Source organism: Pelodiscus sinensis, chromosome 1 (assembly GCF_052426305.1).
Source record: "Pelodiscus sinensis isolate ZL-2025 chromosome 1, ASM5242630v1, whole genome shotgun sequence".
Taxonomy (NCBI): Eukaryota; Metazoa; Chordata; order Testudines; family Trionychidae; genus Pelodiscus; species Pelodiscus sinensis.
This window is the reverse complement of record NC_143052.1, coordinates 291,201,389-291,228,801: the sequence shown is the minus strand read 5'-3', so window position 1 is coordinate 291,228,801 and position 27,413 is coordinate 291,201,389.

Genomic DNA, 27,413 nt, shown 5'->3' with positions numbered 1-27,413 from the left:
CCTGCACAGACCGCATTTATTTTCCCAAAATATTCTATTTTGGAAAAACGATGGTCCGCAATTATGCAAATGAAGCGCGGGAAATTCAAATCCGTGCTTCATTTGCAATTTCACTTGTTTGCATTTGCATTCCTCTCTGAGAGAGAAATCAAGTGTAGACATAAAGGCTACATCTACATTACGAGTTTTCTTGGCAAATAATATGCTAATGAGGGACTCATTTGCATGAGTCTTGATCTCATTTGCGTATTTTCTGCCGATCCGATTTTGCATAGGGGTTTTTGTGCAAAAACAAGCAGTGTGGACATTTTCTTTTCTGTGAGAATCTGGCCTGGAAAAGGGGTTTTTGCACAAAAAGAAAAAGTCTACACTGCTTGTTTTTGCGCAAAAACCCCTAGGCAAAACTGGATCGGCAGAAAATATGCAAATGAGATCACGACTCATGCAAATGAGTCCCTCATTAGCATATTTTTTGCCGAGAAAACTCATAGTGTAGACTTAGCCAAAAAGAAGGATTTAAAAGCAAACATTCTGGGGCAGATTTTTCACAGGTATAGATAGCAGGTAGGCACCCAGCTGCCCCATATGCCTTTGAATATCTCTCTCCTAATTTCTAACTTTAATTTCTAACTCTTTCATTTAAATCAGCAGAAAACACAGAGCAGTCATAAGTTCAAGTTGCCTCTTTGCCCTGTGTAATTAAAGCATCCCTTTTAGTATGAAAGTTCTGATTGCTGTTTTAAGATTTTGCTTATCAATTATGACATTAATCTAATCTGAATGTGGTAGATTATTCTGGTTAAAAGTGAAGATGGATTTATCTAAGGGGTTCTCATTGGAATTGGAGTGTTACATTATTCTTTGTAAATGGCATAAGAATACACCATATTGATTTCGTTTGATTTAGCAGAGATTTTGTCACATAACCACTGCATTCAAACTGACTTTTATGAGACTGGAAAAGTGTGTGTGCATGTATTGTAGTTTCAGTGACCATTAAAGGTGGTAATTTTGCATGTAGATACCCCAAAGGTCTGCATGCTTTGTCATGCAGGGAAGAGAGCAGCAATCACAGTCATTTACACAGAACATTATATTAGGAAGGAAGTTCTGCTCCATTGTACAAAGCCTAAATGGGCTTTGCACAGATCACCAGCACAAGGTTATGGGGAAGGACACCTCCTCCTAACATCATCAGTGCAGTTGGTTCTAGTATAATAAAAACTGCTCCCATCTCTATAAAAATGTCAGTTTTCTGCAATAACTCCAAACACCACTGTTGCAAACTGCAGCATTTTGCAGTGTTACAATAGAATGAAATAGTAATTGCAGCAGGAGCAGAGTAGCTAAGAAATTGCTATAACTAACTTGATGAAGCTGCCTTTTAAAAATCAGTCAAAAGCAGGGTCTGGTCCATAGCCCTTGTGGGTCAAGAGACAGTGTCTACAATTGCCATTGCACCACACTGCAGCAGTGATAGGACACAGCTCCTATGACATGCTTCATACGTGCTCCAGCATATAAGGCCTTTGGACTAAGAGCAAGAAAGAACCATTCACAGTCTCATCCAATTTGTCAAGGTCTTGATCCTCTTATTGATTTTAATGAAAGTTGAAGGCACTCAGCAACCCACAGGACTGGACCCACATAAGCTAGCTAAGCAGACCAGCATTGAATCATTAGTGTAACAACTATCTACTTGAATGTCACATGTATTTCTTTTGAAGCCTGGTAAAACCCTGCTGCCAAAGGTTCTGCTGAACATCGTAGCAAAGGGGAAAGGTATGTTTTGTTACCAGTTTTTAGAAGACTTCTATCTACACTGGAGCCAAAAATAGTTTCTGTACAATATTTGTCTCTTGAGGGTTGGACACTGGAGCCGAGTGCCTCTGTGGTATGTCTACAGTGCCATCTGTCATGTGATTGCAGCACGAGTAGACATAGTTTTGCTAACCTTGCCCACCCTAGCTAAAGGTAGGACTGCAGATGCAATGTCAGAAACTTCAGTGCAGGCTGTCTGAGCATGATGGGAGACTACCTGCATTGCTCTCCTGTGCTGTCCCAGCTATATCACTATACCCTAGCCATGCATGTGTAGCTGTGTCTATCCATAGTGCAGGCGTACTTTGCATTGCAAAGGAGACATGTCCTGTGAAACAAGTTGGTGGAATCTGCAGTTATAAGGGGGAGGGGTTTGTGCAATGGAAACACAGCAAATAAGTCAAGTAAAAGATATCAAAGATAGGAATGAAGGACTAAAACAACAGTGATGTTTTTTGGGGTGGATTTTTTTTTCCTGGTTACAAAGACAAAGGGAGTTTGGCTGATCAAAGAATACAGGATCAGGCCCCGAAAAAGCAACCTCTTCATCACTTCTCTCTGGTTGGCTTGTTATTCTGTGCATTTTTCATTCCACATGGAAATACAGTATTGTACATGAGCTTGTGGTCCCATTTTAATCAAGGGAATTTTACCTGAGGAAGGATTCAGCATGGACTGAGGGCTTTGACTCTTAGTCTTCAAATAGGTATAAGATTTTAAGAAACCTTAAAAAAAGCAGGGGCGGGGAAACTTTTTTGGGTCAGGGGCCACTGACCCACAGAAACATCAGTCAGGGACTACACACAAGTGAGAAGAAAAGTGTGGTCCCCTCCCACACCAGAGCCTAGGGAAGCCCAGCCTAGCAGATTTTGTGTGCTCCAGTCCCGTGGTGAGACGATGGCGATGGTGGGGGTTGGGATACCAATGTGGGCTCCCCAATGTTGGGGGGGCCCTGATCCTCAGGGGCCAGATCCAGGCAAGCTGGGAGCTGCATCTAGCCCTCAGGCTGAGGTTCCCCACCACTGTTATAAAGCCTGGCTCCGTCAGACAGATAAGTAAATGGAATTCCCAACCTCCCTCACAATCTACATTGTACTAACTAGCTCTGTCAGCTGTAGCAGTGTTGTTAAGGGTATATTGATCTCCTGCAGAATTTGGTATGTAATATCAATTTAGAGGTGTTGAGGGACCTTAGCAATCATCTTCCTTGTTAGCTCCCAGTGAGATCAGTCAGCAGAGAAATGTTAGAAACAAAGAGACTGTTTCCATTTCTCCTGTTCATCTATCAACTAACTGTTGAAGCTTATCAGTTTGACAGGTTTTCAGGTTTCTTTTTCCTAGAGAAGGTTACCAAATGCTAGTGTTTAAAAAGAGTTTCCAGTTTCATTACAAAGAAACTATGCTTTCAGCCACAAATATGCAGCCAAATATTCAGAAGTCCTGGATGTACTAATATTTCCACCTCAGTTCTAGGGTACTCTTCTGGAGACCCCTGGTACCTGATTATTACAGATGTAGAGGACTCACATCTCCTATTGATGTGAATTCACTGTTTGCTTGAGGATAGCGTCTTGAGTCCTTAGACTGTAAATACTTGGACTCTTTTCCCTCAGAGCTAGGTTGTGACTTGGAAAACATGCTGGGAGAAAGCATCTTACATCTCTGTGCAGGTCACCGAAAACTTGGGTGCAGTTAAGCAGGAGGAAGTACCCTCTTCTGCTCCTCATACAGTAGAAGGTAAGGAGCGTCAGCAAATGGACCGTATTAGGGTATGTCCAGTCCAAAATCAGAGGTGTGATTGCAGCACATTAGACATAACTCAGCTATCTTTGGAGAAGCCATGACAGTATGGGGAGCAGTATGGACTAGCCAGGGGGCTTGTATAGCCCAAGCTGCCACTTGTGCTATCACAGGTGGCCTGGAGAGGAGTCAGGCTTCAGGAGCTGCCCCCCCTGCAGTTGGCCCCCACAGCCTGCAGGCTGTCTGGGGAGAGACCAGGTCCCAGGGGCTTCCCCCTTCCAGCAGCCCCCCTTCCAGTGCCCCTCCCCCCCCCTGATCTACAGGATCTGGGGGCTGTCCCCTCCTCCAGCTCCCCCTGCCTCACATCCTGCAGACTCTCCCGGGGAGGAGTATGGGGGGGGGGTTCCTTATGCATGTGCTAGCAGGCAAGATGGCAGAGCCCCAGCCTTGCTGGCCACTCTCTTGCTACTGCAGCTGCCCCCAGTGGCCACTCTCAGCATTGCGCCCCTCCCAACTCTGTGCCCCTCCCTTTCTCATTCCTGCTCTCTCTGCCCCTTCCTTTTCCATTTCAAGGGAAATAGTCCCATTCCTGGCACTTCCCATTTTCCAGACACAAAGGAACTCTGACCTTGTTTTAAGTTAGGGTAAGAAGCTGCAAACAAATGTGGAGGTCCTAGCTCTTACCATTTAGAGGAGTTTGTGAATAAACAGACATGCACACACAGACACACTCTAATACATAGATATAGTTATAGCTATATAGATTTGAATCTAAATAAGTGTGTGAGGTGCCGAACTTCCATTGAAAGTCAATGGGATTGAGGGAACATGTTTTTTAGGTGAACGGTGTTGACTTTCAGTGTGAGCCAGGCCCTCTAAGTTTGTATATTTTTAAACAGAACTTTAAAGGCTGAGCTTAGTTTGGAATTCCTCATTTCAACAGACTTTTAATGGGCTCTGAAGAGTTGGGGGTGGGGAACAGCTCAAAGGATAAATTTAGTATTTTATTTTTCCGAACACATGTCTGATATAAAATATGTTCTCTCACCCTGGCTGGCATTTGCTGGAGTTAAACAAAGCCAGATGAACAGCATATCATCCAATGTCCATTTCTGCTTAATGAGGCATCTGTCTGTAGATCAGTTAGCACAAACATTTATTCATTCGTCATTTCACTGACCAGTCAACCACAAAAACATAACTGACAGTTAAATGGTGAAGGAGGTGAGACCGACAGGTTAGCCAGGCTTGGGATGCTGCCAGGAATGCCACACTGTAATAAGAAGCCTCCTGAACAAACACCATATGAATTGAAGCTGAGCTGGAAGATACGGTTTTTACTGACGTTAATTATACTAGGCAGCTCAGCATATTAGCACAGTGTATTTCCCCATGTCTGTTTCAGACCCTGCCTTTGTGTTCATCTCCTCTCTCTTTCAAAATCCAATCACTGAAGTTACTCTCTCCACTGGAATGTCAAGGGGCATCTTTTGCAGATCCCCAAAGCCAAAAATAGGCACTTTTGCACTGACAGCTGGGTAAAGTCTTAAGTGAAATGTCTGGAGTCTCCATTCCTGGATTCAGTTCCTCATGGTTTTTCATTGTCCGAGGGAGAGGGTTGAGGAAATGCTGTGCCTGTAACAGAGGGAATGGGTTGGGAAGACACATGAATGGATATGCAAGTTTACGTATGAGCTGCTGACACATAGTGGAGTTGTTTTTCCAACCATCTCCAGGGATTGTTTAATGAATTTGCATATGGCATTTGTACGTGAGAAGATGTATTGGGGTGTCATTAACTCCAAACTGGGTAACAAATCTGAACAATGCAGAGCTAATTGCCACAAGAAAATGCTTTGTCTATACATCATTTGCTCCCATATACACTTGGTGGCTATGCAGTGACCAGGCTGGCCTAACTGCGAGGAGAAGTGGAGACAAACTAAGAAAAAAGTGATTATTTTAATTTTTTAGTACATTATGTGAGCATTGTACACACTCCTCCTCACTCTGTGCAGTTAATATCAAAGGTATTGTTACTCACAAAAATGGAAGAGTACTCAACAATATACTTTGTCCCTTCAGAGAAGAATCAGCTTTTCCTATCCTAGGCTGTGAGTCCAGCTCCATTTTAGCTGTCCTGTTCTTTGCTCCTCTTTGGCTCAAAGCGTTCCCTTAGATCCGATGTTCCTGTGATTCCCTCTTTTCACCATGTTTATCCAAAAGCAGAGCCCTCACTTGCCCACTAGGCGCCTTTTAACAGCATTCTGTCAGTAGATGTTCACATGGTCATTCTCTCTGTGGGTCTCCTGAAGGTCCTTTGAGGGGGGGCTTCTTGTTTACTATGTTCATCGTACACAGCTTTCTGATCAGTTCCCTTTTTCGTTACTTATATTTCCTTCCAGATTTTTCCCTTGATACTCTCTGTCTGGTATGTCTGTAGATTTTCCTCCCCTTCTCTAACACTGTCTGCTCATGAAGCCAAGTCTGGCTCTTCCCTGCTTCTCCTGAAACTGTCCCTCTTTTTTCCTCCTTCTCACTTCCTAGCCCCTACTTTTATTTTCCTGCCCTCCTTTTATCACCTCAACCGCTACACGCAGCGAAGAGACCGACACAATAAAGCGATGATAAGACACTGGGCCTGGGCCTTCCTTTGTGCTAACTGAATGTTCCAAATTGCAGGCAAGTGTGCAATTGTCAGAGAGAGGTTTTGGCTTGTATACGGACTGCCAGGTCAGCCTGAGTACATTTGTACAGTATTTCAGTACAAACACTGACCCATTCCTTTTTGAAAGCATTGCCTAGGGTTTTACCGAACAAGTGGCTTTGACATTAAAGGAGTTTCTGGGCAACCCTTTAAAAATGCACATGTCCGAGCTGACTCTCTCACTTCATTCTTAGTTGACCCAATTGTTCCTAGGCATTGAAGCACACATGGCATGCAACATCTGGCAGTTTTCTGAGACCCCCTACAAACAGAGGCCAGAAAGGAGGGAAGTTTATTTAACTCCGAATATTTGCTGATGCCAGTTTGTCAAATATAATTTGGATTTTTTCCTCTCTACTTTCCTTAGGCTTTGATATAGTGGCCTCTTTAAGAAAGACTATTAGTCACACACAGTATCAAATCTTTTCTGCCCTGTTTGCACTTCCTGTTATAGGCTCAAATGAATTTGCAGCATTGTCTTTGAACATTTTCCCCCACATAAATGTGAGGGCCAGAATGCAAAGCCCCTCTTTGAAGATTGCCCAGAGCTTCATAATTTGATTGTCCCTCTTTTGCATCAATGCTTCAACGTCCCTCTCTTTGTCTGCTCCACCAGTTTCAACAACCTCAAATACCCATTTGTCTTCTTCACTCACACGTCCCTTTGTGTTTTCTCTGATACTGTGCCTCATACATGGAAAAACCTGCCAAAAACTAATCTGTAAGGTTGCTACTGCCTTATTCGCTGTAAGAGCCACTACCTCTGTGATGGCCACAGGAAATCTGCCACAGGTTGGCAAGACTGAACCACAGTTAGAGATAACAGATACTCACTTTTGCCAAGTCTGGTGGCTTATTGGTGTTCTTTCATGAAGCCCTAGTTCCTCAAGTCATGCAAGTAACTGAGAATCTCTGGGGGAAGTGACAAGAAAGCCCTTGTAGATACAGAGAAAAATTTTAAAACATGAACCCCAAAGCCAGACTGCACATAAAGAGCAGTAGATATTTTATTTTTAAGCTCATTTCAGGATTTGTGGGGGCCTGGAACATAATTATTTTGGATGCATGGGGTAAGCAGTACTGCATATTATTGACTTTTAGGTAAAAAAAAAAAAAACTAAAACATTTAGAGCCATCAGATTGTGTATATAACTGACTTGTGTTAGTGTATCACCGTTCTTGGCTTCTTTCCCCTCCTCTTCTTCTTAACCACACTTACTATTCTGTTTTATTTCAAATGACAGTTAAATTTTGCAGCTGGATCCTTCTGGTTACATCTCTTTGCCCAGTGGGCCCTATACGCCCCACTGGTGCTCCACAAAGGTTCAAGGGAAAGTCAGCATGGTTCCATTTGAAAGATCTAACTTTTTGAACCTATATACTTCAGGGTGTGGACTGGGTGCTCCTGTCTGCTTGTATAACCTTTTGCGCAATGGGGTCCTGGCCAAAGCTGCTGGGTGGTACTGCAATACAATTTTTAAAAAAGAGAAGATGAATGTATATGCTATCACATGGGCATGACTGTTGTGACAAGTAATCCACCAGCTGTGGAGTTTCCCTCACACAACCAATTAAACTTATAACTTGTATATAACTTAGCTGTGGAATAAGGGTGGAGATTGGTTGACCTACCTCTAATATCAAAGTGGCCTAAGACCCTGGTTTAATGGGACATTCCATATTCTTCATGGGAATATGCTTATGAATATGAACATAACATAACTGGAATATCCTTTTGTGAGCTGGAAAGGCTGTAAACTACTGAATGATTGTACCATTTGTATGTATGTATCATTCGTGTATTTGAAGTTAGAAATATGAAGTATAAATCTGTGTTACTAATGTAGTCATGCTAAGTGAGGGCCATTAGTAATACTCAAAGAACTTAATGGACCAATGCTCAGGACAATGATCTGTGAATAGACTTGCCTTCCTGTAAGCCTGGGAGGAGGGGCTTTGGTGGCTCCTGCCAATATATGTGGTCATGTTACCTCATGCTGGGATCCATCTTGGATGCTGTATTTTTCCACAAGAGCAAAGGTACAGTTTAGACTGAGCACAAAGAATTCTTGCCTTATGCAAAACCTTTTTAGTGGTGGGGAGTGATCAGTTCTCCCTGGCTACCCCATCTAAGATGATGGCTGGAAACATCTAAGACTGAATCGGGGGAAAGATTGGGCCCAGGTTAGAAGATTTTCCAGTCTGTGAAAGAAGCTTGTTAGAACAACTTTGAGGGTGAGATATTACATGTAACTAGTTTCTTTAGTGTATTAAGCTTAGCTCGTATGTGTTCTTTTATTTTGCTTAGTAACCTACATTATTCTGTCTGCTGTCTCTTATGACCACTTAAATCCTGCCTTTTATACTTTATCCCTTTTGTTTTTAGTAAATCTAGTGCAAGTGATTGGTACCTGGTTGGGGTGGGGGAGAGGGAGGGGGCAGTTGTGAATATCTCTGTACATTGAGTGAATTTCATAAGCTTATACTACATAGTGATCTATACAGCATAAGACAGATGTATCTAGGGTTCAGCTCCCAGAGGTGCTGTGAATTTGCGTGTTGGGAAAAGGTCTCACACTGCACTGCTTTCAGTGTGTTTTTACTCCCTGGCCCTTTCCCTGTGTCTCAGGTAAAGCAGGTCAGAGAACTGGGCTCAACAAGACAGAGTTACAGGGTACCCAGGCTGTCAGGGCACGTAGGCTCAGTGGGGTCTCAGCACATCAGGTAACAGTCCTAAAGGGGTCCTGACCTGTCACACCTGGCTGTGGCAGAGATACATGCCGTGCTGTCACATGGATGTAACTGGTAAAGTCAAAATGGTGGAGAACAGAAATTGGACGGTAACAGACCATGAAAGTCAGTGATGATTCAACCTGGTGATGTTCAGAACAAGAAGAGCTCTCCTGCTTACAGCTTTTCTTGCTTCACACTGACTCGAGATGTTCTGGGGCTCCAAGAATTTTATTATATAGATAACAGGCCTTGATCCTTTCCTTCCCTGGGAGCTCAAAGCACTGAGTATGTCACAGGAAGGCCGGGACACCTTGCAAGATCCTCATACCTATGTAAACTGCATTGCCATTCATTTCAATTAGAGTTGTGGGTGCTCAGGGGTCATGGAAGTCATGGAATCCATGACTTCCAGAGACCTCAGTGACTTCAGCCTGTGGTGCCTGGAATCTGTTGGATCCCCAAGCCACTGGGAACTGTGGGATACCCCTGCTGCCTCTAGGGGTGGCCACATGGGTGGCAGAGGCCCCAGAGCTCTGAGCTGCTGGGGGCAGTAGAGGGACCCCACAGTTCTTGGACACTATAGGTAGTGGGGGCTCTCAGAGCTCCGAGACATTGTGGATAGTGGGGGCCACCCAAAGTTCCCAGCTGCTGCAGATGGTGGTGGGGCCTGGAACTCCTTTTTGGGCAGCAGGGGATTCCCCCACAAATTCAGCCACAGGTGGCAGAGGGATCCCACAGTTCCTAAGCCAAGAGCTGGCAAAATGCTAGTGGTGTTGGTAATCAAGAATAGGGGAGAAACTTAGTTTTAGCTCTGTTGCATTTAAACTCTCACCAAGAGATCCCCAAGGAGAGGTCTGAGGGTATGTCTACACTACAAAGTTAGTTCGAACTAACGGACGTTAGTTCGAACTAACTTTAATAGGTGCTACACTAGCGCTCCGCTAGTTTGAATTTGAATCGAACTAGCGGAGCGCTTAGTTCGAACTAGGTAAACTTCATTTTACGAGGACTAACGCCTAGTTCGAACTAGCTAGTTCGAACTAAGGGCTGTGTAGCCCTTTAGTTCGAACTAGTGGGAGGCTAGCCCTCCCCAGGTTTCCCTGGTGGCCACTCTGGCCAACACCAGGGAAACTCTATGCCCCCCTCCCGGCCCCGGACCCCTTAAAGGGGCACGGGCTGGCTACGGTGCCCGTGCCAGGTGCAAGCCTGCCAGCACCCAGCTAGCAGACCCTGCACCTGGCACGGCACAGAGCCACCCACCCGATGCCCCCCAGCCCACCCCCTCTTGCCGGGACCAGGCTGGCGGCTCCCGGGAGCTTGCCCTGGACCGCAAGAGGCGGGCACCTTCCTGGGCTAGTGCGGACATCGTGGACCTCGTCCACGATCTCTGCACTAGGCACAGGAAAGTGGCCGTCTAGGGCAGGAGAGCTGCCAGCCTGGCCACCCAGGACCAGGTGTGCATGAAAATCAAGGGGGTCCACTGAGACCCCCGACACTGAGCCCTGAGCTTAGAATGGCCGTCCTGGGTCAGACCAAAGGTCCATCTAGCCCAGTAGCCTGTCTGCCGACAGTGGCCAACCCTAGGGACCCTGGAGTCGATGGACCGAAGACAGTGACCAAGCCATTTGTCTCGTGCCATCCCTCTCCAGCCTTCCACAAACTTTGGGCAGGGACACCACTCCTACCCTCTGGCTAATAGGACTCCATGGACCCAACCTCCATGACTTGATCTCACTTCCCTTTCAACTCTGTTCTAGTTGTAGCCTTCACAGCCTCCTGCAGCAAGGAGTTCCACAGGTTAACTATTTGCTTTGTCAACAACAACAACTTTCTCTTACTAGTTTCAAGCCTGCTACCCATTCCTTTCCTTTGGTGTCCTCTAGTCCTTCTTTATGGGAACTCAGGAAGAACTTTTCTGAATGCACCCTCTCCACCCAACCCCTGCTTTTAGAGACCTCTATCCTGTCCCCCCTCCGTCTCCTCTTTTCTAAGCTGAACAGTCCCAGTCTCTGTAGCCTTTCTTCATCTGGGACCTGTTCCCAACCCCTGATCATGTTAGTTGCCCTCCCCTCTCCCAGCCTCTCTCTTCCCCTCTCCCACCTCCTTTTCCCAGTCTCCCCCAGTTTTTTTCAATAAAGACAGAGTCAATGTTGGAAGAAACGTTATCTTTATTTTGTACATCAATAAGAAGGGGGGCTAGGGAAGGGTAAGTGGAAGGAGGTGAGGGAGGAATGGGGTACGAGCCCCCGATGGGGAGGACTGGGCTGGCTCTGCGGGCTTCTGGGGGTGGAAGCTCTCCTGCAGCCCCCCAATTACTCCCTCTCCCCAGATGGCAGCCTGCGGCAAGTGCAGCCGGGCTGATGGCCGAGTGGTGTGATGTGCCCAGTGTGGGCACTCAGGGCACTCCAAGCCAGAACTTCTTTGCAAGCGGGGCACCCCTTAGAACTGTGTGTCCGGGGTGGGGGTCGGGACCCTTTAAGCGCAGCCCTCGGCTAGCCTGAGACAGCATCTCCATGCTCTAAGTCCTCCTTTTATGCCCTGCCGGCACTGCTTCCGGCCATCCTTAAGCCCTGTTCAGAGTACACTCAATGTGGACTTGCTAGTTCGAACTAGCAAAACGCTAGTTCGAACTAGTTTTTAGTTCTAGATGCGTTAGTTCGAACTAGCTTAGTTCGAATTAACTAATTCGAACTAAGTTAGTTCGAACTAGCGCTGTAGTGTAGACGTACCCTGAGATATAAACTGAGATAAATAATAAAAAATAAATAGAGCTCATTAAAATTTTATATAGGAAAAAATTGTTGAAAATGCCCTTTTTTGATTAAAAAATTGAAATGTGAAATGTCTGCATCCTGTTAATATTTTGGTGATTTTTTTTTTACTAAAATTGTATTTGAAATCATCATCAATCTTTTTCATTAATTTTTCTCACTGAAAACCAAACTTGGGGAAAACCAAAACATTTCTAAAACAATTTCAGTTCCAATTTCTATTAACAGTTCAGCAAACGTTATCACTGAAAAAGTAACAAAAATACAAAATGAGTATTTCAAAACTTGGGAAATGGAAATGACTTAGATATTTCTAATATCAAACACTCTTGTTTAAGCATGAATACCTACATTTGTATGTTCACATGAAAAATATCTTTAGAGCTCGAACTGTCTTGATTCTGTGTCTATACAATACCAAGGAAATTAGTGCTTAACTAATAATAGAAATAAGCTGTGCACAGGGTGTGAATGTTCATGTTGTATATAGCAAAATAATCTTACACATGTTGTATGTAGCAAAATGATCCTACATATATGAAGCATAGTGTATGGTAAACTGCATTTTGAACTAAACACATGCTAGAGACTCTTATGAGACTAAGTATCCTGAACTATATAAGCACACTAAGGGGACAGTACCTTCCAGCCATGCATGTGAAGCCTGCTGTGTGTATTGAATTATGTGAGCACAGGACAAAAAAGATGAGGAGGACACCTTTTGTCCCAGCCACACCAGAGTAGGTGACACTGATCTGTCACTTTCTGTTGAAAATAAAATATATTTGTGGTAGAGCAGTGTGCAAACTGGGATCGCAGAGAGCTATTTCACCCGTCTTATTACTCCAGTTGCCTGACTAAATTCCACTGCTTTCACTGGTGTTGCATCAATAGAGCAGGAATTCTTTGAAATGTTTTACATCAAAAATAGTGATTCACTGAAACAACACATTTTCATAGTTTTGAGGAATTTCTCAATTTGACATATGTTTGAGGGGAGTTACAAAATGGAACATGTTCTAAACAAAAAAAATAGGGTTTTCATTTCAAAATGCCTTAGTTTATAAATTTAAGCTAATTAGAGTAAAAAAGAGACACAGTCAAAACCAAACACTTGAAAATTATTGAAATAAGACATCCGAATTGCCCAAAACTGAATTGTTTACCCGTCCCCCCAGACTGTTACATTTAAAAAAAAAGTTACAACTTTTTATTCCAAGTCAGGACAAAGTTCTTTTCATAATCCTGACAAATTTAATAGGATGGAGAACTAGTTCCTGCCTATCTCTGCTTGTCAGTTATGTTGGTATAACGTGGTGGTCCAGTATTTGAATCCAATCACCTTCCACAAGCCCTTCTGAAAACTGGGCATGTTCGAATACAGTGCCACATCCAGTCTCTAGCATGGGTTTTGTAGCTCTGGCCTTTATAAGGTCGCTGTCAAGACAGAACTTTATGCAGCATCATAGCTTGGTAATATCAGGAATAGCTGTAACTGAGCTCAGAACTGCTGTTAGGAGATAGTGCCAACAGCAACCACAGCCCTGCCAGATGGAAATGGGAAGTTCTCTTGTGCACTGGAGAAACAGAAGCTGATGAAACACATATAAATACTAAAGCAACAGAGAACAACTAAAAGTCACCCAGCACATCACTCATCAGCAGGCCTTTCAGCACTGGGAGTAAAGTGAACCCTGCAAAATACAAGTAAAAAGTACATTATGATTTTCATTAAATAATTAGGCTTTGTCTACATCACAAATTATTTTGGGAGGACTTATGTTGCTCAGGGGTGTGAATAACCCTCACCCCTAAAGGACATATGTTATGCCAACTTACATGCTGGTGTAGACAATGCTGTGTCGGGGGAAGGGGAAGCGCTTTTTCCAGTGTAGTCACCACCTCTTGCAGAGGCTTACTTCAATGGAAGAACTGTCTCCTGTCGGCTTGTAGTGTCTGCACCAGAAGAGCTACAGGGGGCAGTTGCAGCTGCTGTAGTGTAATCATAGCCTTAGGCTGAGGGAACAGTAACATTATGAATAAGGCCAAAAATACCCAGTAGTTCCAGATTGACATGTTGCTTTACATTCAAGTCTAGCACAAGAAAAATGTCCCTCTGTGTCATCAGTTTTCATTCTTTCTTTATTTCTCTCCTCCCTCATTTCCCTCACCCCCACAGGCATGATCAAGTACGCGTAGTATTTAAATGTAAATTAATATGATACTTTAGATCAGTGTTTCTCAACCAGTGGTACTCGAGAGAAGTCTGGGGAGTATGTCAACACAACTGAAATTTGGAGAAAACTGAGTTTTTGTTTTTAGTTTCTCCTTTGGTATCCCAGAAAACCTCCACAGTGTAGATGTACCCTCAGTCTCTGTGTCTCTCTCTTTCACACACACCCCAAAAAAACAAAGCCTTTGCATTTAAAAAAACCCCCTCTGAATACAACCTTGTGCTGTGATGCCACCAGATATTAGAAAATAGTGTAAGTACAGAGAGTCAGGCCATGTTGGGCTACAGATGGGAGATGGCAGTGACACAAGTGATGAACAGTTTCCTCCATTCCCTCCCCAGAGGTAGCTGAATTTTGTAAGTATATGAAATGATGGCTTTTACAGAGTTACATGAGTGAATCAAGCCTTAAGTCTACTCTATTCAGCATTGTATTCTATCATGTTCTAACATGATTTCTATTCACTAAATAGGTTAATTATGACCAGATGCTGAACACAATTTATATTAACAACAAGGGAGAAAGAACACAAGCCAGTATAGGGAAAGAACATCTCTGAAGTTAGATGTATTCTAATCCCTCATGAATTTCATCCTAGGGTTCTTAAGGAATGAACTGAAACAATCTTGGAACCATTAGTGATTATCTGTGAGTACTTATGGAGGACAGGTGAGGTGCCAGAGAAATGGAGAAAGGTATATATTAACCTATCTTTTAAGGGGGAACAAAGAGGACCTGGGGAATTATAAACCACTGAATTTAAATTCAATTCCTGGAATGATACTGGAACAAATTATATATATATATATAAATCCCCAATCTGTAAGCACTTAGAGGATAATAGAACTTTTAAGGAATAGCCAACATGGATTTGTTAAGAATAAATCATACCAATGCAACCTAATTTCCTTCTTTGACAAGGTTACTAGTCTAGTAGATAGGGAGAAAGCAGTAGACGTGGCATATCTTGATTTTAATATGGTTTTTGAGACAGTACCACGTGACATTCTCATGAGCAAACTAAGGTAATGTGGTCTTGATGAAATTACTGTTAGGCAGGAGTACATCTGCTTGAAAAACTATATTCACTATTTATTTGCTGCCAGATTGGGAGGCTGTATCTAGCGGGATTCTGGAGGGGTCAGTTCTGCATATGATACTAGTCAATAGTTTATTAATGGCTTGGATAATGGAGGGGAGAATATGTTTATAACATTTTAGGATGACACTAAGGTTGGGGAGGTTACAAGTGTAACCCCCACCAGACAGCTTTGAACTTGGAACCTCTGAAGCTTAGTATAGGAGCTTCTGCCCTTTGAGCTAAAAGTCAGCTGATTCTTGGCCCCTGCTGTAGAGGTCTCTTGTTCTTATGTGTTGCTGTGATCTAGGTGCCACTGCATGGGACAGTGACCCACACTAGAAGTGTGGGTTACACAAGCACTTTGGGGATAGGATTAGAATTCAAAACTACTTTGTCCAATTGGAGACTTTTTCTGAAATCAGCAACATGAAATTCAGTACCAACAATGGCAAAGTACTTAGGAAGGAAAATCCTAATACACAAATATGAAATAAGGAATAACTGGCTAGGCAGTAGTGCTGTTGAAAAGAATCTGAGGGTTATAGTGGATTAAAAATGAGACAACAACAAAATAGAATTGCAAAAGCTAATATTCTGGGTTGTAGTAATGTGTGTTGTATGCCGGACATTGACAGTACCTGTTGTACAATATTCTGCATTGGTGAGGCTGCAGTTGGAGCATTGTGTCCAGTTTTGAGTGTTGAACTTTAAGAAACATGTGGACAAAGTTGAGAGAGTCCAGAGGAGAACAACAAAAATGATAAAAGGATTAGAAAACCGGGCCTAAAAAACCCCTTGGATTTGGCAGTCTCAAACATTGGGAGCAGGAGAACTTCTGCCTGGGGGAGGCCTGCCCCTTGCCTCTGCATGAAGCCCTATCCCTTCTGCCCTTCACCAGAGTCCCCTTCCCCAGAGTGGCTATCAACCCTAAGCCCTGCGCCAGGTAAGCCTATTCAGCCGCAAGGAGCCCCTGCAAGGGCAGACAGTGCATGGCTGCAGCCTCCCCAGCCTCGGAGTGTGGGGAAGGCATGTAGTGCATAGCCCCGGCTATCCCTCCAGCTATGGAATGTGAGGAAGGTGGATGGCACATGGCCTCAGACTCCCCAGCGTTGGCTGGAGCACCAGGGGCCTAGAGAGGAACTGCATGAGCAGAGGACCTGGGTGGGGTGGGACAGTGGGTGTGGCCATGCCTGGCTGTTTGAGGAGGCATATCCTCCCGCAGTCAATGTCACCTGCTACCCATGGTTTCCAGAAAAGGAGACTTAGGATGGGACCTGAAAATAGTCTCAAATATGTTATAATGAGGACAATGATCCTTTGTTCTCCATGTCCACTGAAGGAAGAAGTAGTGCACTTAGTCTGCAGCCAGGGAGATTTAGGTTAGATATTAGGAAAAAGAGCACTAAGAACTGGCATAGGTTACCATGTGGCGTTGTGGAATCCTGGAGGATTAGAGGTTAGAGAAACATCTATCACAGATCATCTAGTTATATTGCCTCAGCATGGGGAGAGGGACTTGATGACCTCATGAGGTCCTGTCCTGCCCTATCGTATCTATGATTCTCTGTGCCTCTGAAATCAGTGATGTCTCTTTTATCAGCCATCAGCGGTAGAAAGTCAGACACTGACTTTGGATCACTGAAGCTAATTACTGATGTATTCCTCCATGTTAAAGTGAGAAAGGATCATTGTCTAGCTTGAGCTGCTGCAAAACACAGGCCATAGAATTTAACCCAGTAATTCTAGTGTCAAGCCAGTAACGTATCATTAAGTAAGATCATACTTCTTAGAAAGACACCTAATATTAATTTAAACCCTTCCAGGCATGAAAGGGTAAACTTGGTAAGCTACTCCAAGTTTTCATGTTTCTTAATCCTGGTTAATAGCAGCAATATTGAAAGATTTGAGCATTTTATGTAATACAGCTGCCTCCACAGCAGGCTAATGGAAGAAAGGATCAGCTCATCATCGGCTATTGGTGAGAGTGAATTACAGAAAAGAAAGTATTCATCTTTTTTTTTTTTAATCTCAGAAGATACAGTAAGTGGATCAGCTGCTGTTCCTGCTTGGGAGTCAAAGGCAGCAGCTGCAATACTTCTATCTTTTTGGACATGATAAAAATAAAGTTCTACCCCTCCCATAGTCATTAAGGACTCAGAGCTTGTTTGCCAAAGCGTCAAGTGTCTGTTTCCAGGCCAAACTGCAAGGCAGCTTGTTATATTCGGTTGACCTATATTCCCCTGAAATTTCATTTGATTAAGTACAGTAGTTATTCTTCACTTTTACATTGTTAAACACTTGCCTTATTTCACTCCTGGGCCACATGAGATTTCATTACTAAGGCCCAGCTTTTACTAGTGGCTGTGTATGCATGCAGGTAGGAGAGGCCTTCTTCAATGCTTAGCCAGACAGTCGGCCATAGTGTTCATTCACCATTTGGTCTGTTCCTGTGCCACCATGAAGGCTTGACAGCCTGAAAGTCCAACCTGATGAACCCATACAATGGGGCTCTTCCAATGGGCCAACTCCACCCCTCAGTTGGTGGAATTTTATCTCTTATATTGCAAGCCAACTCAAGAACAGCATTTGCTGGAACGTCTTGTGGCATCCTTGCAACATGTCTGAAAAGCATAAGGCACCATCCACAGACCAGGGCACCAATTGTCTATAGACCCAAATGACCATTAACATCTCCATTACTGATGAAGTCATTCCATGTTGTGCTCTGTATACAATGTTGATATTTTGTGAGGAAAGCCTGCAGCTTTGTCCAGTCTGTGCTTGCATCTTTCGCAGCCGTAACAGTATAGGAAGCATATAGCTTGAATAAGCCCTGAATTTGGTTGTCATACTAAGATTATGTTGTAAACGGCCCACCGCGCATCTGATGGAGAACCTTTGTGTGAGGACCAGAGGAGATGATAAGTATACAACCCAGAGAGCAAAAGTTAGAAAATGATTCAATGGTTTCATTGTTCAAAAAGATTGGAGTTGCAGGTGGACTTTGGCCTAGATTTTGCAGTTTTGTCTGACCATGAAACATGGGAGACCAATCTTCACTGACTCCTTCTCCTCATGAAACCTGTCTGGACTAAATGAACAGTATCATCAGCCTAGTCAAGATCTGGGCTTGCTCAGCTAGCTTCCATTTGGCTTTTTCAGCCAGGCTATAGCGGCAGAGCTCTGGCTTAGTCAGTAGTCTGTCACACCTGACAAAAGAACACAGGGGCTAGAATGAAACCCTGCCTAACACCAGATACTGATTTAAAAGGCTCTGACATCTGGTTCCCCAGATGAACATGGGCAGTGGTTCCATTATGCAGCTCTCAAATCAAGTCCAGCAGAGTGGTAAGGGCACCTACACCCTTTATGGCCTGCTGAATCCAATGCAACCTTAAGATCAACATACGCTACAGGCAGGGTTTCATGAACTTGCAATATATCTCTGACAACAAGTGAAGAGCCAAAATGGTGTCTGGTGCAGACCTGTTCCTCATAAAGCCTGATTGTTGGGAATGATGCTTCTGATGCAGAAAAGGCTTCAGGCATGCCAACAAAACATGTGCAAATAGCTTCCCAGGAACATAGAGCAGGGTGATGGGTCTAAAGCTCTGACATCCGTCTCATGCCCCTATAGAACGAAATTACAAAGCCATCTGCCCATTTTTTCAGAAACAAACGAAGAGATACTAAGCTGCTCTCTATGAAGCAGGCTCAAAGGATGGACTAATGACTCCTTCCCTGGCAGGGGCTTGTGGTAGAGGACACCAAGCCCCTGCATGGAAACCTACTGGGAGGAAGGAAGTGGAAGGGACCCCAGTATCACCCTCCCCAGCAAGCAGGGTCTGCCACTCACACACACATCCCCTAACACCGTCCTCCCCTCTCCTCCAGCAGGAAGGGACAGAAGTTCTCTCCGTGCAGGACGCCGCCGCTTCCAGACCTCAGGCAGCCTCAGATAGCCTCAGGCAGCAGCTACAAGAAGTGACTGCTGTCCTGATGCCCTTCCCGGAGTGCTTCCACGGCACCTTAAATGCGATTCAGGCTCCAATCAGCGTGGACATGCTATTTCGATATAATTCTGCGCTATTTCAATGGGCATTTGTGGTGTGGACGCGCTATTTCGAAATAGCTATTTCAAGAGTTATTATTTTGAAACAACCTGGTAGTGTACACATACCCTAAGGGAGCAGGATGTGGCTTTCAAGATCTGGAGCCACAGGTCTCAATAGCAATTTACCAGTTCACATGTGTTTTATATCATGTGGAAAAAAATCAGATATGCCAGCAAACTCAGGACATTGACCATGGACATGGGGGAGCTGGGACTGAGGGATCCCCAGGCATGCTTATTCTCCAGGATGTCACAGTTTGACAAATACATTTGTGCTTGACTAGTCAGAACAAAGACAAATTAGTAAATCCCTAAGAATAAAATTGCGCACACACTCTCCAATATGCTACTTAATTATACCTGTTGCCCTCACTGGAAAGGTCACTTGGGCAGTGGTAAATTATTAACTACTGGCTGTGTAACATACTGTTCTGATTTCTCCTGCCCTTTACATTTTCTGTTATCTGCTAAGCAGAAACACACATGGGGTCAATGTCACCCCTGGTGTAACTCCCCTGGATCCAGGGAGTCTGGGCTGCTGTGTCTAGCTTTGCTTTGGTTTAGGCTTTTCAGAGCACTGATTCTACTGCAAAGGATGAGGGTTTTTTTTCCCGAGTGACTTCTCTGTGATTCACAGAAAGTTGGCAGCCTTTCAGATTCATGGCCCAATTCTCTACTGCCCTGCACCTAGTGTAGCCAATACTACCAGATTAGTTGGCCCAAGTTCAAAGGGCCACGTCAGGTGCAGAGCTGTAGAGACAGAGGAGCAGATAAAAAATATTTGTATACATATATTTTTAGCACATGCTTTGAGATCCTCAACAGAAAAGCCACTCTATGGGTTCAAAGATATTATAACTTCTATGATGTAGTAAATAGACTGATTTAGATTGAAAGCAGAGGCAGAGAATAATGGCAGAGATTGGAGAGAGGGAGATTCTTTGGGCTTGCATGCAGATAAGCAGAAGAGGAACTTGGCCCCTGCTCTCAGAACTCACAAATGAGAACTTGGCCCCTGCACTCAGAACCCAAAAGGCTGACAACTGAGACACCCATTCAAGCACCATCCTTTGAGCCCGAAGGAGGTTTTGGTGCCGCTCAGCAAACAGGCACTCCCATGAGCTGCTGGTTCTGTTCCAGGAGTAGCTAACGAGCCGATCTATGTTAGGCAGCCGCTTTTCTGTGACTATATAGAATTACATGAGAGAGCAGTAGATGGAAAAGATCTCTCAGATCCCATCACCCTCCCAATGCAGGATTTTCCCTGACAACATCTTTTTCCCGTCTTGTTTTCTGTGCTCTTTGCTATGAGACTCCCGCTGCTTGTCATGTATTTTAATGCTGACCCCTTCCAGATACACACATGTGCAAAATCTGAGAGACAGCACCCACTACAGCTTTATTTCACTAACAAACGAATGCACAACAGGCTTTTTTCTAAGGTTTACAATGCTCTTTATCTGTCTATTGTCTTGAAAATTAGCGCACGTTTTATCCTTCATCAAGAGCTATTTAAACACTCAATATAGAGGGCTCCATTCTCTTCTATATTGGGAAGCTTTGTACAAAGCTGCCTTAAAGTCAGCTTAGCAGACCACTGGAGGATTAGTCCTCTGCAGGGGATTCCTTAGGTGGTGTGCTGACAATAATACTGGAAAAGGAGGGCATGGCTGCGGAACAGTGCATGTCGCAAAGGCATAATTTATGGCTCACTGATGTCTAGCCATAATAGCTTCTCGGGCTGCTGGTAGACACCATTAATGTAACAGTGTTTTGTATAAAAAGCAGCATTGTTTTTCTGTGATTCAGTGCAAAACCCTCATCTCCTTGCCAAACCCCATGACAGTCCATCCTCCACTCCCCCAAAAAGGCCCTTTCTCCCTGAAATTTGATTTAAAAATGGAATTTGGAGTGACAAGCTCACTTGGAATTGTTTTTGCATAGATCTGATTAAAACAGTGTTGCTGAAACAGAGTCACGCGTAGAACATTGCAGCTCCCCCCCGCTTCCCCATCAGAGGGCCTGCTTACTGAGACCTGTTTACACCAGGTACCAAGGGTGCTAGAACAGTCTGTATAGTGAGGGTGCTGAGAACCATTGAACCAAAATGTAAATCCTGAATATGATGATAACCACTTCAGGCCAGAGGGTACTGCAGCACCCCCAGCATCCCTAATGCTAGCACCTATGCCATATATAGGGGATTTGGTACATTCATGTTTAAGGGATGTGGGAGAACAAGAACTATCTCATTACTGCATGCATAGATTCAATAGGGTCTTGATTCTGGGAGTAGTGCATAGTCTCTCCTTTAGTATAAATAAATATTTTGGTCAAGGACAGAAAGATAAACTATTATTTTTTATGAAAAATGGCATGCTATCATGAATGTCCATAAATAACAGATGAGATCTTTTTTTAAAGTAGATTTTTAATATACTTTCAAATATTGATTACCTTTGAACTTGACCCTCTCACTAAGAATTAGGTCTGCTTTTAAGATTTTCAGCTTGTTTATTTCACACTCAAGTCTGAGAAGGGTATGCAACTTCAGCGGGTGACTCCTGCAGTTCTGTGACTATTCTGACATCCTAGCAGGGATTATCTTTTGTTAGTTTGAGCTCAGACACTACCAGAAGTCTCAATTTCATGTCCTTTAATCTGCGAAACTTGTTCCAAAGTCCCCTACAAAGATCAAAACAAATAGCAAGTGTATAATTGCTCAACTGTTTTTGTTGTTTGTCTTCTTATGAGTTAGTTTGGAGCTTTCATGCTTGATTGAACAAGAAGAAGGACTTTGTCTGCAAATCAAAAAGGAGCTGGCAAACTGGATATAGGGTGATCTTCTCTGTAAATATTAGAACATGATTCTGTTACCCTTGAAAACAACTGCAAAATTCCCATTTACTTCAACAGGTTTTGGGCAGGTTGTAGATGTTTAGTTGCTGAAACAGGACTACATTTTGGAAGCTAATGAGATATTTTTGTTCACTGGCAATTAAGAAAACCCCAACCAATCAGAAAAATGTCAGTTTTGGATTAACCTAAACTAATTTTTGAAATTTTCAATGAGTCTAAACAAATTTCATTTGGGGTCAAATTAAACCTTGTATTCAACCCCAAATGAAATGTTTCTTTTCAATTTGAACCTTTAAAATAAAGTTTGATTGTTTTTAATACAATTTTTAAAATAAGTTGTTTTAAACCAAAAATGAAAATGTCAGAATTTTTTTTTTTACTGAAACAATTTGGTGAAATGGATGTGAATTCAGAAAATATTTTAATATTGCCAAATCTATATTTTTTTGCAGAAAATAAAGTTGTGTGTGAAAAGTTTTGCCGTGCTCTAAAAAAGACCTTTTCAGACACAGGTTTACCACTAACACACCTACAAACTCTTAGACAACTGATGATTCATGTTATCTGGAATGTCCAGCAGTTCACTATTACTCTTCCTTATTGTCACTCTCCACTATCCCATTGTGCTTTGGTCAGCTTGGGTTCCCTGCCTCTATTGCTCATAGAAATTACAGATAAAACAGACCTATTATCTCACCTCCTATCCTCTGCCATGGCAGGATTTTCTCTGAGTGCTGTATTCTTCCAGTTCCATATTCAACAGGGTGTCCAGGTACCTGTTTACAGTTAGGAATGTGAGCAGTCCCACTGTAATTAATCAAAGCCCTTTCTCCTTAACCCTTTCCTAGTCTCTTGTGAATTACAGTATCTCTGCTCCCACCTCCCTCGTATGCCTCACACATTCATTTTGTTGTCATTTAGTTTATTTACTTACCCTGATCTCGTGCTAGGCACTTCATAGACAATCTAGGATAGATTTTCACCTCAAAATGCTTATGTTCTAAATAGTCAGCACCTGGCCAGGAGGAGGGGAAGAGGAAGTAGTACACAAGGAGCTATATATAGCTTTCCAAACTTTAAACACTGATTCCTTTATCCCTCTCTCCAGTACTTTCACATTGTGACTTTCCCAGCTATTTCCTGGCTTCTCCTTGAATGAGCTAAGTGTTTCCAGTCGCTTCACAGAAGCAACTTCCTCTCTGCAGAAATAGCAGTTTGCTGAGGTAGGCCTGTGGAAGTCAGAGGGTGGAAGCAAACTCCCATAGTTCAGTGAAGAAGTGCTACTGGTCCTATCACCAGTCCTGCTTCTGTGCTGTCCTGAGTCACTGCCTAAGCTGGAGAGGCATTGGAGCTGCTAGCATGAGTCTCCCACCCCTCTTATCCATAGTGGGGTAGGAGAACTGGTTCCCAGGATTCTGAGTTGGATGGTGGAGAGGGTGTATGGATGCTAGCTAGTCCATTTGATCTCCCTGCTCCCAGTCTTACTTATACAGTCTTCAGTAATGTCCTTTTAAAAAGATCGACGAGGAGTCCTGTGGCACCTTATAGACTAACTGAAGTGTAGGAGCATAAGCTTTCGTGGGCAAAGACCCACTTCGTCAGATGCATGTAGTGGAAATTTCCAGGGGCAGGTATAAATATGCAGGCAAGAATCAGGCTAGAGATGACGAAGTGGATCCAATCAAGGAGGATGAGGCCCACTTCTAGTAGCTGATCTGGAGGTGTGAATTCCAAGAGAGGAGAAGCTGCTTTTGTAGTTAGCGAGCCATTCACAATCTTTGTTTAATCCTGAGTTGATTCTGTCAAACTTGAAGATGAACTGTAGCTCAGCAGTTTCTCTCTGAAGTCTGGTCCTGACGTTTTTTTGCTGCAGGATGGCTACCTTTAGATCTGCAATTGTGTGTCCAGGAAGACTGAAGTGTTCCCCTACAGGTTTTTGTATGTTGCCATTCCTAATATCTGATTTGTGTCCATTGATTCTTTTACATAGGACTGTCCAGTTTGGCCGATGTATATAGCAGTGGGGCATTGTTGGCACATGATGGCATATATTACGTTGATAGATGTGCAGGAGAATGAACCAGTGACAGTATGGCTGATCTGGTTAGGTCCTGTGATGGTGTTGCTGGTGTATATATGTGGGAGGCCTTTCCTAGGGCAATTTGATGAAAGTGCAGGTGGATGTTCCCACCTCATGGATGGGATGGAGGCCTCAGGGCACCTAGATTTCTACTATCTTGATTGTAGGTCATTAAAGCTCTCTCCCCTCTTGACCATGATCCAACAGCTGTCCTGAGTGAGTGAGAAAATGGGACTCGTGAAGACCTCTAAATTGCTTTCATCCTCCAACCTCATACGCTTTTCTCAAATTTTCCTATGCTTTTTGGTTTATTTACTAAGAAATATTCTACAGTATCCAATGAAATAGATTTTGGCCCTAATGCAATGTCTTCAAGGTAGATTTCTTCCCTTATTTTGACAAAATTATCAATATTGTGTAGTTCCATTGCCACTTCAAAGTCCATTTGTTCAACTTTTGCCGTAGTCATGATATCCCCACAACTCAGCAAGTGATCAGATCATTGAGATGTTTCTTCACCCATATTTTTTGATGACTGCCCTCTATTCAGTACTTCAAGATGCTTAAAATAAGATGACAAACCGTCTTTTTGCTTAGCTTCGTCTTTTTGCCTTGCCTTCATTTTTTTGCCTTTTTGATGGCCAGACTCAGAGTATTATTTCATTATTGCTAAAAAAAGAAGACCTTGATTTTTAGGCAGATTAACAATGTCTGAAAGAACAGGGGTGTAACTACAGGTGGGCCTGGATGGGCCATGTTCTGGCCCATCCATTTCCCCAATTAGGTTTAACACCAGTGGCACTGGAACGTTTTAAATAGTGGGGTGCTAAATGCCATCCCCTGTCTTTCCTAGGCATAGATCCAGACCGGGGAGTAGGCCACAGGCACAGGAAATAAGGGTTCAGTCAGGGCTGCTGACACAATAGCCAGGACCCTGGGCAAGGTGTGTGTGTGGGAGGTCTGGATTCCCAGAAAGGCGGAAAGGTAGAAGGGGCAGAGCTGGGGGCCCAGCGCAGGAGGAGAGCCACCATGGTAGGGCTGGACAAAAAGACTGGCAGAAGAGATATGAAGGTCTCCATGGCCATAGAGAACAGCTTCAGGTGCCCCAGTGGCCCTGCGCTGGCTGGCCTGGAGAAATGGGTAGAGACCTACATGTGCTCCACCTGAAGGTGGGGGGACATACCTGAGTGCCCCCCACCCCAGGCTCTCCATCCCCCAGCCACTCTTCCCTTCACCCATGGGCAGTAGCCACTCACCAGGTGGCAGCCAACAGCAGCGCAACATTACAGGGGCTGGAGGACTCAGGAGGAGAGGGCAGCGCAGCCGCGCAGCCAGTTGCCAGGGAGAAGTGGTGCTTTCCTGCTCCGAAGTGTGGCTTCTTCCTGCTGACTGTGCAGCTTGTGGGCTCCCCAGCCCCTCTGAGCCCTCTCCCCGCCATGGGCAGACACCAGGTGGCAGCTAGCAGCACGAACATGGGCTGGAAGGCTTCAGAGGGGCACGGGGTAGCTGCACAGCCGGGGGCTGGAAAGAAGCGTCCTTTTCCTGCTTCAAAGCACTGCTTTTCTCCGGCCGGCTGTGCAGCTGCCCTGTGCTCATGCTGCCGGCTGGCTCCCCCTGTATTGTGGCTGCTCCCTGCCTGGGGAGTGGAGTGCTAGACCTGGTGCTGGGCTGCCTGGCCCTGGGGGGGCATGCCAGGGCACAGTATGTTTCATTGTAAATCTGCCTCTGTGCACTAGGCAGGTCACTTCAACTCTCTGTGCCTCCGTTTCCCTTTCTCGGCTATTTAGATGATAAGGCCTTTAGGGCAGATGTTGTTGTTTAATACATGGGCCTTGTGAAATCTTGATTAGGATCAATGTTCCCTGCATGCTTGTGTGGCTGGTCCAGGAGATATTGAAATTCCGCCCATCTGATTAGCAGAGAGTCCACAATTAGGTTTGTTGTTTCTACTGGGCTGTGTCCAGACTCAGGGGTTTTTTCGAAAAAAGTAGCCGTTTTTCGAAAAAACTTCCCCTGCGTCCAGACTCAAGCCGCGTTCTTTCGAAATTAATTCGAAAGAACGCGGCTTTTCTTTCGATGGCAGTAAACCTCAATTTACGAGGAAGAACGCCTTCTTTCGAAAGTTCCTCTTTCGAAAGAAGGCGTTCTTCAATGTAAATAGGGCTTCTTCAAAAGAGAGCATCCAGACTCACTGGATGCTTTCTTTCGAAAAAGCAAGCCGCTTTTTTCTCCGTGCAGTCTAGACGCTCTCTTTCGAAAGAGGCTCTTTCGAAAGATGCTTTCGAAAGAGCCTCTTTCGAAAGAGGCTTGCAGTCTAGACATAGCCCTGGTGGGCACATTTGTACATGCCTCAGTGCACATAAAAAAAATTAATTCCACACATGGATGTAAAAAATCTGCACATGGATGGAAAAGATTAGCGGGAACATTAGCCAGGATACCTAGGTGCCACTGTAATACAAATAAGAAAATGTATAAAATATCTTTCATTCAGGCACATTATGAATGTTATCCAGGAAAATTTGTTATAGGTTTATTATTTTACATTGGCTGTCATATTTTTTAAGCCTGGCAGAGAGACTACATTCTAGGGTGCAGTTTCTAGGGCTTGGAGAGGTGGTGTTATATGTAAATGAACTCATTTGATTCAGATGGATCTTCTTTGGCACCCCATTAGCACCGCTACCCCCCACTTCCCTACCATTTTCTTCTGTCCATTTTGAGCCTAATTTTCAAAGTTGTTGGACACTCACAATTCCAAGCAGCTTCAGTTGTAGTTGTGGGTGTTTGGCCTCTCTGAAAAAAATCTGCTCTATTTTTCCCCTCTTCCTTCCACTCTTCATTTGTATGGAGATGGAGGGGGTGGCCTTCTAACGTCTGTGATTCTGTATGGCTTTTGGATCCAAAGTGCTATAAAAAGAACTAAAATGTAATACACCATAATTCAGTCTCTTTTTACTTATGCCTTTAATGTTCTTTTCTGTTTTTATCATTTAAGCATAATGGATTTATGTTAAGAACTCTTCAATGCATATAACATGCTTATAAGCAGCTGAAAGCCTCAAAAAGTTTCCAGGATTCATCCAACATACAGAAAAATGAAACTGTTAGGAAAAGTTGGCAGACAGCACAAAGCATTGGTGTGGACATCCTTGTTGGCAGACTGCAATCCAAATTAGTTCTGGATAAGTCAGTTCACCTACAGGCACATGAAACTATAGCTCTTTAGCTCTCCTTCATAATGCAGTAATACCCAAAGAACTGCAGGACTGG